Source organism: Pelodiscus sinensis, chromosome 1, assembly GCF_052426305.1.
Source record: "Pelodiscus sinensis isolate ZL-2025 chromosome 1, ASM5242630v1, whole genome shotgun sequence".
Lineage (NCBI taxonomy): Eukaryota > Metazoa > Chordata > Testudines > Trionychidae > Pelodiscus > Pelodiscus sinensis.
This window is the reverse complement of record NC_143052.1, coordinates 281,005,258-281,016,469: the sequence shown is the minus strand read 5'-3', so window position 1 is coordinate 281,016,469 and position 11,212 is coordinate 281,005,258. Positions and strand designations below refer to the sequence as shown.

General features: G+C 38.7%; 1 long non-coding RNA gene across 7 annotated transcripts in view; it reads right to left on the bottom strand.

The window, feature by feature from the left end:
- Positions 1-350: 350 nt before the first annotated feature.
- LOC149525744 (uncharacterized) overlaps positions 351-11,212 on the bottom strand; it is a 43,400-nt gene continuing 32,538 nt past the window's right edge. For all 7 annotated transcript variants that reach the window (XR_016348449.1, XR_016348435.1, XR_016348433.1 and 4 more), the window contains one exon: positions 351-4,832. This is a non-coding gene — a long non-coding RNA (uncharacterized LOC149525744). The remainder of the gene's footprint in view (positions 4,833-11,212) is intronic.

Sequence of the window (11,212 nt, the reverse complement as noted above, 5' to 3'; positions counted from 1 at the left end):
GTGCTTTCTGTCACATTGTCAGTCTAGGGTGCAATCTAACTGGCGTCGGTGTCCCCTTAATTTTCTAGCCTAAGGTATCTTTTACACTGTAACCACTTCTGACCTGCTTGAACACCTTCTACTGTTTAAATTACTCCCAGTATTCTTAGCCAGCTGCTGCCAAATTCTATTGCAGAAAGAAATAGAGGCACCAATCCCATACTTGCCCTCAGAAACATGTGTCTTGTACTGCTGAATACCTTCCTGGATAACAAACTCATAGACTGTCTATCATTTCATTTTAAAAAATGTCATGCACAAACCTTATCTGAAATTAAGTTTCTCAAAACTTCAGTCCAAACACACACTGGTTTAAATAACATAATAAAACAAGTTTATTAACTACAAATAATGAAGCATTTTCACATGCTTAAAGCCCTTTGAAGTCAAAGTGTTCAAACGAATAGGGATGGGCTGCTCAATCAAACCTCTAAAACCTTCCTCAGTGAAATAATGACTAAATAAGGACATCTGGGAATCAGATTTGACAGACAGGTTCTATGGTTGAATGCAAATTCTGAGTAAACTCTGCTAATGGAGATTTGTTTTATGATTGATTTTCAAGTTTTTTGGGAGCCAGCAATGTTCCATTTCCTGGAGGAGAGCACAAAGATGTATTATAAATCTATGTTCAAAATTCATGGAAAAAAGATCAACATATTCAGTATCAATCATGGTAAACTGTCAAGGTGAAAGTCACAGAAGAGTATTTTCAAGATCATTCTGCTTCAGACCAGTCATTAAGTTGACACACATTTCATTTCAGGTTTGTATTTTTAAATACTTATAGCAGTTATGTGCTGAAGATTTATGGAGTCTCATTTTCAATGTATTATGAATAATGAACATTGAATATTTAATAATTTTGTATAGTATTCTCCATGAGAGTTTATAAGGTTAAAAAATAAAATGAGACAGTCTTTTCCATTTAAATTCTTCCTTATTCTGAGCAAGCTGTTTGTAGAAAGCCACAGTTGACTTTGGTATTTATATCCTGTAAATACTGGGAATTTTATTCAAAGTGAGCTCAGGTTTCAGTAAAAATCATTTCCATCTGTTGCCATAAAGTGATACAGCATAATGAACAATAGCTGACACCTGGCCTGACATGAGTCATTAAAGATGGAGGGATGCCTCATTTTTTGGAAGACAGAATTAGGGAAGGAAATGATTCATCAGGTTAAAAACAGAATGTTTGTGCTAACTAAGATTAGTAAATCTGTGGGCCAAGAAGAGAAATAAAGAGAGCACAGGACAAATATAAGAGGGGAAACAGGCAGGGAACTATTTTCTATGAACTAGATAATAAGGGAAGTTAGGCATGTAGAAATGAGGTAAAGATGAAGCTGGATCATGGACTGCACATGGTGCACAAAGATTGCTTCCGGCAAAGTAACTAAACCAAGTCAAGGTTGTGTGATGCCGTGTAAATGCAATGAAATTAATGAAATATACATAAAGGGAAAATTTTTCTGTGTATCTTTAGAGCTGTGATGTCTCTCTCATCTATCCCCCCTTCTTTTCAATCTAATCAACTCAATACATGATACATATAAAGATACATAAGTGAGAAAAGCTGGGATTAAACTGAACTTTTGGGCAGCCAAGTAGAAAGGCCTTGCAAGGAATCCCAATAGGTATCATGAAATGAAGGGATTAAAATGAAGCGATGAATATGCGATGACAGAAGCTTTTTTATTTTAATCTTACCAAATTTCTCCCTGGAAAAGGGAGACTTATAATGTAAAATAATACATCAGAATCTAGAGTGTGCATTTTTTCCAACCCATATTATTCTTTGGTTCCAGAGTTATGACAGATAGACTTGGTCAGAAAATGGATTTTCTCTAGTGACAAATTCCAAATCAGATTGAAAAGCCAACGCTACAAAAATTATCATAAATCAAAATACTAAAAAAAAAGATTGAGGCCAATCAAAATATTTTGGTTTGATTTTAACCCTTTACATTATTTTATTTATTTCATATACAATAAAATATATTTCAAAATGGAAAAAAGGCAAAACAAAAAATTAAAATTTCTTATGCAAATATGTCAACATTCAAATTAAATGTTGTCATCATAAATCTGAATAAAAACAGTCAAATTGGCATTTTTTAATTGGATGATGTTTTAGTGAATTTTTTCTCACAAGCTGTAACCACAGCTGGTGGGGGAGTGGGCGACAGTCTTGCTGGTGCATTGGGCAAGGTAGGTGGGCTGGCTCTCAACTCCCAGAAGAAGTAGGCCTCAGGCAGAAGGGGCAGGGAAGGGGGCTAGCTTCCCTGTGTCAGGCTTTCAGTGCTGCCACAAGTGCCTCCCCATCACCCAGCCAAAAGAGCATGGCAAAGAACTACGGCAGTGAATTATAGGGCTCAGGGCTCCAGCTGCCACCACTGCTGCAGTAGTGGCAGCAGTGGCTGGCAGCCCTGAGCCTTCTTGAATTGCCAGGCCCCAGGAAAGTTGCCACCTTTGCTTCACCCGGTTAGTGGGTCTGACGATAGGGTATCTTGTCATATCTGTTCTTTTCCAATTTGATCTAACTTGAATGAGCATCATACTAGAGGGACTTAAAAAACAGCAACAACAACAAAAACCCTCAGTAAATAGTGATATTGAGGGTATATGTACACAGCAGTATTATTTTGGAATAACTAACATTATTCTGAAATAGCATAGCATACATCTACACTACAAGCCTTTATTTTTAAATAATGTCGAGCTAGAGGACTTCTTACTCCAACTCATGGTACTCCTCATTTCATGAGGAGTAAGGGAAGTCAAAGGATAAGTGTTCTTTCTTCAACTTCCTGTTGTGTAGACAGTGTGAAAAGCTGAATCAAGCTATTTCAACATAAGCAATGCAATTGATGTAGCTGAAGTTGCATAGCTTTATTTGACTTTAGCCCTGCTGTGTAGATGTACCCTAAGTAACAGACTATGTGGGAAGGGTGGGGAAGAAATATTTTCTGAATTATTATTTTTGGTAATTTATTTTATTTTGTCCTACATTTATTATATGGTAAATGCTATGAACATCATCAAGCTAGACAACAAAGAACGTACATAGAAAGAAGAAGAAGAAGAAGAAGAAGAAGAAGAAGAAGCAGAAGATTATATCTGGAATTTTACAGATTAGATCATATGAAATGTCACAGCTCCAATATTTTATTGTCTAGGTTTTAGACATCATGCTGAAAATATAAAAGGTGAAAACAAACAAAGGATAGACTGTGATGGTCTAGATCGGGATGGCCAACCCGCAGCTCGTGAGTTGCATGTGGCTCTTCAAAAAAAATTGCGGCACCCACACCACGGCTCGGGGCTCTGAAAGGGGAAACTTGGGACACCGGTGCATGGGACACCAGTGTAGACTTCAAAATGTCCACCTTCAAAAATCCTGCTCTGTTCTTAAAAGGGCTGTGGCCACCCTCCCACATACACACACACCCTCACCTTTTTTTTTTTTTGATCGACCAAATGGTAGCTGGGTGACTTTTTTTTTTTTCAACAACTTTTTTTCCCTCGGCTCTTTGTACTGTATCTACCACTATTTTGGCTTTTCATCTGTAACAGGTTGGCCACCCCTGCTCTAGATAGATTTACTTAGCTACAGTGATTAAGTCGATTCTTTTAGTTTATGAGCATTTAATGCATATATCTCTGGCAAATTAATTTGAGTAGATAACTTCCTGCTTTATAGATCAGGAAGGTTTTAAATGAAGCAAGTATTGTTGCTTTGTTTTTCAATAGCATTCCAGGCACAGATGGCAGCATGTTACTTTATTAGCTATCCTCTTACTACACTATTTGTCAGCCACAGTTAAAAGATTAAGTGTCCACTCCATTAAAAATTGGAGTTCTATTTCAAATAAGTCAGAAAAAAGCTATGTTGCAGTTTTGTCTCCTGAAATGGTTACAATTCTATTGTTGAGTACTTCTAGTAGGAGTTTAAAAGAGGTAAAGATTAAAAGATAAAAATGTGCACATGGTCTATAAGCTTACGATAAATTTTATAAGAAAAACTCAAACCAGACAAAAATCAACCTCCTCTTATAAACTATATATGTTAGTTGCAAATATAGTGTATAATTATAAAATATGAAACTATTGTTCGATGAGTACACAGACAGATTATTTGCACTATGGGGGCACCTGTGGCACTAACTGGGATCATGGTCCATCACTCTAGGTGCTATGTCTACACTACCACCCTAGTTCAAACTTCATTTGCATCTTGCCGGGCACCGCCATTTTTAAATCCCTGTTAGTGCGGACTCCATGCCCGCGGCTACACGCGGCACAGAGTAGGTAATTTGAATTAGGCTTTCTAGTTCAAACTATCGTTACTCCTAACGGGGATTTAAAAATGGCGGCTCCCGGCAAGATGCAGATGAAGCTCGGGGTATTTAAATTCCGGGCTTCATTTGCAACTTCTAATGACTACATTAACCACCCTAGTTTGAACTAGGGTGGTAGTGTAGACATACCCTAAGAGTGCTGACTGTGAAGACCCTGACATTTTCAATAGACAAGATGGAAAAAGGACAGGAGGCAAAACTGATGTAGCATTTATATGATTTGCTCAAAGTCTTTCAGCAGATCTGTGACAAAGACAGGAATGAATCCAGGTCTCCTGATTCCCAGTTTAATCCTATATTCCTTGGACTACAGTGCTTCTTAGGATGTTTAAAGATATCTTCTTCTTCTTCTTCATTATCATTGTCATTGTCATCGTCATCGTCATCATCATCATCATCATCATCATCATCATCGTCATTATCCACAAGCATCTGAAATAAAAATAACATTTTTTCAATAGTACATATTTTTATTGAATCAGCAAACAGTAACTGGAATTTGAGCTGGCTGATTCTTTCGGAGAGGTCTAGCAAGGAGAGTACTCTTCAGAAATATAGTTTGTGGCTGACCAATTCTTTTCCACTCTTTTTTGAGTGGAAAATGACAAAAAAGGTGTGTCAGGGAGGAATTCTGAAAAAGTTTCTACATTTTTAAAATGAAATGTTTTGACTTTACTTTTAGAAATAATGGCTTTTTTAATGTAGCTAGATTTAACTAAAGGAAAACAAAACATCAAACAAAACAAAAAAAACCAAACTCCCCCTAAAAGTTGAAAATTCATACACAATTCCCCAAACCCCCCCAAATACTTTGTCTTCGTTTGAGCATAACATCATAATACCTGGTTTTGATTTTTCATTACAGCAAGAAAAATCAGATATTTTCTCAAATAAATTTGAAATATTTATTTCTCTGATTTTTCTATGATTTTTTTTCATTTGGCCACTAAACTGAAAAAAAAATTCATACAGATCTAATTATAATATAATCTTTAATCATGGCTTTCCATCTAGGGAAAGGGTGCAGTGGGGGAGAGGCAGGGGACATCAGAGGGGGGGAAGGTTAAACTATCTCTCAGCTGCATCAGAAATCAGCACCTATGTCTTTTACAATCCAATATCATTAAATATAAATGATATTTTGAAGTCAGATACAAAATTGTGACCAAAAATAGAAAATGCTTATCATAAATTATTTAAAGCAACTCTCTATTTGATAAGATTATATCTGAACTTGGAAGATGAAATGTTTAATGGTTAATGTTGGTAGATGTCAATTTTACCATACACACAGAAACTAATTTAAATATTTTTCATAGATAATAATTAATATTTACAAATAAGCAGAAAAAGGAAAATATCGCTTGAGAATATATTAGAGTTTCACTCAATGGGCATTTATTTGAGCATTTTAACATACGATGTTGGCAATTTGTGTTTTAATGGTTTCGTTTTCTTTAAACACCTACTATCATTAAATATTGAGTGTCTGATACGCCTCCATTATTTCCTGCAACTGTGAAAATACTTAAAATAAACATTAATTTTAGCCATCAATATTATATAGAGATTAAAAAAATCTGCCAAGACCAGAAATGTGTTCTTTGAGACCCAATGAAACACGACATTTGAACATCTCTACATTTGACCTCCCTATTGAGACTCTCAAAGGCGCTAAAGATGGAAGGAACTACTGAGTCACTTTTTCCGATATTTGTCTTCCTGCCATTATGAATAAACTCCCCCTTTTAGTACTAATAAGAATGCCATAATCCACATAGGATACATTTCTGATATTGTAGTTACAGAACCATGAACTAATGGGAAGGAAAGCAGAAAATGAATAGACCCAGAGGAAATAAACATGTTATCTTCTAGTCTTAATACAAAGTGTTGTACATGTTCACTTCATTGTATGCTAAGCATTCTTGTTTGCTAAAAATATATTTTCTGTCCAAAACCTTTATACAGTTTTGCAAACTTCTCAACAAAAATTCAAAGTTAGCTTCTGTCTTTGATTGAATATTTTGAAGTATGTGTCAACACTTCATAGTAAATGTCCTGAAAAAGTATTTTTACAATCAAAAACTTCTCCAATAACTTTCATATTTCAAAAATAAGCTCCAGAAGATACCTACAGGGACTTGGGGTTTTCATAATATAAGGCAGGCACTCTCATTTAATATTTCATTTCCAAAGACAAAAGTTGCATATTTTGATCATGTAAACAAAGTGCAATGACTGATCTATTCAAAGGTGAACTTTCCCAGTAGGGAGTCTAGAATGTCAATTAGATAATGAATATTTATATATGTATAGTTGTACCATCTGTCAATAAAATGTAGAAAATGAGAAAAAGAAACTGAACAATTTTGGTCTAAAATATATTCAAGAGGATGGAAGAGAAAGTCTGAAAAATGCATGAGGGTGTTTCATGGTGTTCTGCCAACCACAGTCAGTTCTTGGATCTCTCTGCTGTTTGTCATCTTTGGTATTATTTCAGTTTTGATCCCTGAAGCAAACCTGTGGTATTTTATACAATATTTCAAGTTTATTTCTTGAGTGCAGCTGAGTCTTATAGGGTAACATTTTCAAAAAGTGCCTATTTGATTTAGGTGACACAGTACCATTCTCAAAAGTGAGTTCAGAAGCCCAAGTCTTACTGAGAGTCATTTGGGTTGAGGCTTCTAAATGCATAATTCAATTTTGAAAACTTGACTTAATCTCCTCAACAAAATACATTAGAAAAAGTTATCCTTAATTATTTTTTTATTTTACTTTTTGTATTGTCCCAATGATTAATTGATTTTGGTTCTTCACTGAAATTTGTTTCCTTCAATGTGCTCACTCATGCTATTACACCTGTGTTAACAGCTGCACACTTGTAAGCAGGGACAGGATTTGACATTTATTATGTATAAGGAACATGGGGGAATTGTGAGTAATACAGAAAATCTGTGCTTAAATTCATTTTCCAAAGAGGATATCCATTTCTTTTGAATGAATTAAGATGGTTCCATTTTTGAGATCTGGTGGAGCTGATTGGGAGGATATGAGCTTCTGAAGTTAAGAGGAAAGAAAATCACCCCATGACCTGGGAAATGACAAGTTACTTGCTGCTACTACCTTATCTGTTTGGGGAAAAGGGCAGCCACAAAGAATAAATTGGAAGGAAGTGATGAGTCATTAGATCATTATGGCCTCAATGACCGAGGTGGCTTAGCTAAAGTGTCTATCCATGTATGTAGGCCTACACTGTGAACAAACCCTGTAAGAGAATTCAGGGGCTATTTGGGTACATCTAAACTACGGTGGGTTTTTTTCAAAAAAGGATGTGCAAATTCTGTGGGAATTTGCATATCTTCTTCCGATCTCACTTTCGATATGCATATCCTCTTCCGAAAATAGAACATAGTCTAGACATAGCCTTTATGGATACAAGTGTTACACTCTGAGGGACTCAAGATCCGGTCAGCCCTTGTCTCCCTGGATACTGAAAAGAAAAAGTAGGAGTTAAGACCATACTCCCATCAAGCACTGAACAAAGAGAGACTAAGTTCTATCTGAAACTGTACTTATCTCCAGCTGCACGGAGTCACATCTTTGGTGAATATGCCTATCTGTGGCATAATCTGCCTGATACTCTTAATCGTGAAGTGATGCTTTTCACTGCCTCATAACTCACAGCTAATATTGTTTATCACACTCTAGCCCATAGAATATGGGAAAACAGCTCTAACCGCTGGGAATACCTGCTCTATTTGTGGCTACTTTCAATTATGTGAACTATATTAAAAAAAAGTGGACAGTCAAGAATATTTGTATCAAACTCATAAACAAAGTCAACCATACATGCCATACGTGTTCTTTGGTATGTGCCAAGAGTAGGAAAGAATGGGATACCTAGACATGATTTCCCTGAGTCTGAATATTACCTCTTATCAAATAAGTGGCAAAGCATCCACGTTTTCCATGATTTAAAAATTAAACTATTTAAAAGGGAAAAATCTATTTTATCATGCTTAAAATGAAATGGTGACTTTAATTTCCCTACCACAAAATACATACAGGTTTAAAGTGGACACATTTTTAACCAGTTCAAAGATTAGTGCCATCAATCATTATAACACAATAAAATTTGTAGAATTGCAATTGTATTTCTTATCTAAACCACATTATTCTATGTCTATATTCTATATTTTCAGAAAATTGTTTGTTTACAATGGAAAAAAAGTAATGGTCCCACTATCAACCTGGGCAGCAGGGATAAAGCTGTCAGCTCTAGGCAGAAGTGCTTCTGGGTACGTCTACACTACAGCGCTAGTTCGAACTAACTTAGTTCAAATTAGTTAATTCGAACTAAGCTAATTCGAACTAACGCGTCTAGAACTAAAAACTAGTTCGAATTAGCGTTTTGCTAATTCGAACTAGCAAGTCCACATTGAGTGGACTCTGAACAGGGCTTAAGGATGGCCGGAAGCAGTGCCGGCAGGGCATCAGAGGAGGACTTAGAGCGTGGAGATGCTGTCTCAGGCTAGCCGCGGGCTGCGCTTAAAGGGTCCCGACCCCCACCCCGGACACACAGTTCTAAGGGGTGCCCCGCTTGCAAAGAAGTTCTGGCTTGGAGTGCCCGGAGTACCCACACTGGGCACATCACAGCACTTGGCCATCAGCCCGGCTGCACTTGCCGCAGGCTGCCATCTGGGGAGAGAGGGCAATTGGGGGGCTGCAGGAGAGCTTCCACCCCCAGAAGCCCGCAGAGCCAGCCCAGTCCTCCCCATCGGGGGCTCATACCCCATTCCTCCCTCACCTCCTTCCACTTACCCTTCCCTAGCCCCCCTTCTTATTGATGTACAAAATAAAGATAACGTTTCTTCCAACATTGACTCTGTCTTTATTGAACAAAACTGGGGGAGACTGGGAAAAGGAGGTGGGAGAGGGGAAGAGAAAGGCTGGGAGAAGGGAGGGCAACTAACATGATCAGGGGTTGGGAACAGGTCCCAGATGAAGAAAGGCTACAGAGACTTGGACTGTTCAGCTTAGAAAAGAGGAGACGGAGGGGGAACAGGATAGAGGTCTCTAAAAGCAGGGGTTGGGTGGAGACGGTGCATTCAGAAAAAGTTCTTCCTGAGTTCCCATAAAGAAGGACTAGAGGACACCAAAGGAAAGGAATGGGTAGCAGGCTTGAAACTAGTAAGAGAAAGTTGTTGTTGTTGACAAAGCAAATAGTTAACCTGTGGAACTCCTTGCTGCAGGAGGCTGTGAAGGCTACAACTAGAACAGAGTTGAAAGGGAAGTGAGATCAAGTCATGGAGGTTGGGTCCATTGAGTGGTCTTAGCCAGGGGGTAGGAGTGGTGTCCCTGCCCAAAGTTTGTGGAAGGCTGGAGAGGGATGGCAGGAGACAAATGGCTTGGTCACTGTCTTCGGTCCATCCCCTCCAGGGTCCCTAGGGTTGGCCGCTGTCAGCAGACAGGCTACTGGGCTAGATGGACCTTTGGTCTGACCCAGGACGGCCATTGTAAGCTCAGGGCTCAGGGTCGGGGGTCTCAGTGGACCCCCTTGATTTTCATGCACACCTGCTCCTGGGTGGCCAGGCTGGCAGCTCTCCTGCCCTAGATGCCCACTTTCCTGTGCCTAGTGCGGAGATCGTGGACGAGGTCCACGATGTCCGCACTAGCCCAGGAAGGTGCCCGCCTCTTGCGGTCCAGGGCAAGCTCCCGGGAGCCACCAGCCTGGTCCCGGGAAGAGGGGGTGGGCTGGGGGACATCGGGTGGGTGGCTCTGTGCCGTGCCAGGTGCAGGGTCTGCTGGCTGGGTGCTGGCAGGCTTGCACCTGGCACGGGCACCGTAGCCAGCCCGTGCCCCTTTAAGGGGTCCGGGGCCGGGAGGGTGGCATAGAGTTTCCCTGGTGTTGGCCAGAGTGGCCACCAGGGAAACCTGGGGAGGGCTAGCCTCCCACTAGTTCGAATTAAGGGGCTACACACCCCTTAATTCGAACTAGCTAGTTCGAACTAGGCTTAATCCTGGTAAAATGAGGTTTACCTAGTTCGAACTAAGCGCTCCGCTAGTTCGATTCAAATTCGAACTAGCGGAGCGCTAGTGTAGCGCCTATTAAAGTTAGTTCGAACTAACGTCCGTTAGTTCGAACTAACTTTGTAGTGTAGACATACCCTCTGTTATCAGCCCCGAAGGGCGGCGCTCACACTGTCAGCTGAAATTTTATTAAAATATATAGTTATATTTGACCCGCACAAGGTTGTGCTTCGGTTTATGTGTCTCTCCTGAGTAATATGATTGGGCACCACCAGAATAAGTGACACTGATTCTTTCAGTAAAACTTAATTGTTAATATATGTTTTTATTTTTACAAAATGTAAAAAAATGTAGATTCTCTTTAAAGCCCCAAATTCCAAGTATTTCCATGCCAAACAAATTTCTAGTATTCCTAATCATGACATACACCAATGTAAGTGAAAGCAGAATCAAGCCTTCCATCTCTTTAATAAATAAATTATCATTTTATAAGCCTGTCTGTGAGCAGCATGTAATTGATATGTCCCTTTGTCTGTGATATTAATATATAAAATGTTTTTTCTGAAACTATGCAAAACCTTACATAATTCCAGCTACATACATACATCTTCTTTTATTTGAAGCTCAGAATTTAACAGGCTAATTGGCATAACTGGATTTTAGCTGATACGCACTGACAAAAAGGTTAACATTTCTATTGAATTTTAATGTATTATGGAATTTTTCCTTCTTTTATGTGCCACACAATTCTTCTACCCTGGCAAAGGAGCAACATTTCT